Below are 2,107 nucleotides of genomic sequence, written 5' to 3'. Positions count from 1 at the left end.
TTTGTTCTCCTAGCAGTCCATGGTATATTCAACACTCTTCTCCAGCACCACAGCTCAAAGGCATCAATCCTCTTTCTACCAGCCCTATTCACTGTCCAACTCTCTGATGCATAGCACATAATTGTGAAGACTATAGCCAGGATCAGGCACACCTTGGTCTCCAGCCTGACATCGTTGCTCTTCAGTACTCTTCAGAGGTCCCTCACAGCCGACTTTCCCAATGCAATTTGTCTCCTGATTTCCTGGCTGCTGCTACCAAGAGCGTTGACCATGGAGCCAAGTAAATTAAAACTGTTAACTATCTCAATCTCCTCACTATCCATGCTGATGCTGCCAATTGGCCCAGTGGTTAGAATCTTTGTTTCCTTGACATTTAGCTTCAGTCCACAAAGGAGGCTGTAGTTCTTGATCTTCTGCAGTAAGCGCCTCAGGTCCTCCTCAGTTTCAGCAAGCAGGGTTGTGTCATCTGCATAAGTAAGTAAAATCTTCCATCTCAAGAATAGATTGGATACATTGATCATCAATGACTAAGTAAATTGTAATCCATAACAAGATAGATTTGATTCATTGAACATTCATGAGAAAGACCAAATAAGTTGTTCAATGACAGTAAGGGCACCATCCATGAAGAAAGCAAAAAATCATTAAAAGGACAAGAAAGAAAGGAACAAAATAAATGACAAAAGATATTCTGAAACTTGCTGTTCGGCATAATAAAACTAAAGAAAAAGGAAGAAATGATGAAACAAGAGAGCTGAACAGAAAATTTGAAAGGAAAGTTTGAGAAGACAAAGCATAGTGTTTTAAAACAATGTGCAAAGAGCTGGAATTTGAAAACCAAAAGGAAGAATACATTCAGTCCTTTTCAAACTGAAAGAATTGAAGAAAAAATTTAACCTCAAGTTGTAATATTGAAGGATTATACAGCAAAACATTGAATGATGCATCCAGGTACTTCTGTTCTTGAACCTTCCTGACTGCAACATGCAGAGAAGGCTAAGAATTCGTTAAGCTAAAGGGGAATAGGAGTGGATCTGCCTCAGTTTCCAGAGGACAATACATCACTGTGTTCTATGATCCAGGTAATTCCTCCCTTGAGCCCTCTTAACAGCAACATGTAGAGAAGGCTTGGGATTTGTTAAGCCAAAGAGGAACAGGAATGAACCTGTCATAGTTTCCAGAGAACAACTCTTACCCCATTTTGGGGAAGCACCAATATACAGGTCCTGCACAGAACTTCACCCACCCCTAGGACTTTACACACTTATAACAGGGTAACACCTACCAAGAAAAGATTCACATAATGTCAAGAAAGCAGCAGGCAACCTAAATATCAGGGGGGAAAAGAAGGGAAAAAAACTTTCTCCTAAAAAAGCAGAGCATATTGGAGACCCAGTGAATACCCCAGACACAAAGAATCAGAATAAATTGGTTGATGCAGATGTATTTGAACAGCTACATTGGAACTCAACATCAAGAAAACAAAGATTCTCATCAGTGGACCTTTTGACAGCTTCATGATAGACACAGAAGAGACTGAGATTGTTGATAACTTCAGCTTGCATGGTTCCAAAATAAACACTCTTGGCACCAACAGTCAAGAAATCAAAAGGCAAACTGCATTGGGAAAGTCTACTATCAGGGACTTCTCTAGAGTACTGAAGAGCAACAATGCCAGTCTAGAGACCTATGTGAGCCTGATTCCGATCACGATCTTCACAACTACTTATTATGCATCAGAGAGCTGGACAATAACTAAGGATGATAGAAGAAGGATCTATGCCTCTGAGTTGTGGTGCTGGAAAAGAGTGCTGAACATACCATGGACTGCCAGGAGTAAAAACAGGTTTGTCATAGAAAGGGTGAGATCAGTTTGCTCTCTGAAGGCAAAGATTTTGAGGCTCTATCTCACATTCGTTGGGCATGTAGCAAGGAGGGACCAGTCCTTGGAGAGAGACATCATGCTTGGAAGAGTGGAGGAACAAATGCAGAAGAGGACGATCCAAGATAAGATGGATTGACTCAGTGACTGGAGCAATGGGATTAGGTCTGTTGGAGATGATGAGATTGGGTCAGGATAGGGCACCTTTCAGAGCTAATGTACATA

This window comes from Elephantulus edwardii, unplaced genomic scaffold (genome assembly GCF_000299155.1).
Source record: "Elephantulus edwardii isolate Elephantulus edwardi_28Jun2011 unplaced genomic scaffold, EleEdw1.0 scaffold00086, whole genome shotgun sequence".
Classification (NCBI taxonomy): Eukaryota; Metazoa; Chordata; class Mammalia; order Macroscelidea; family Macroscelididae; genus Elephantulus; species Elephantulus edwardii.
This window is presented reverse-complemented; position numbering follows the sequence as displayed.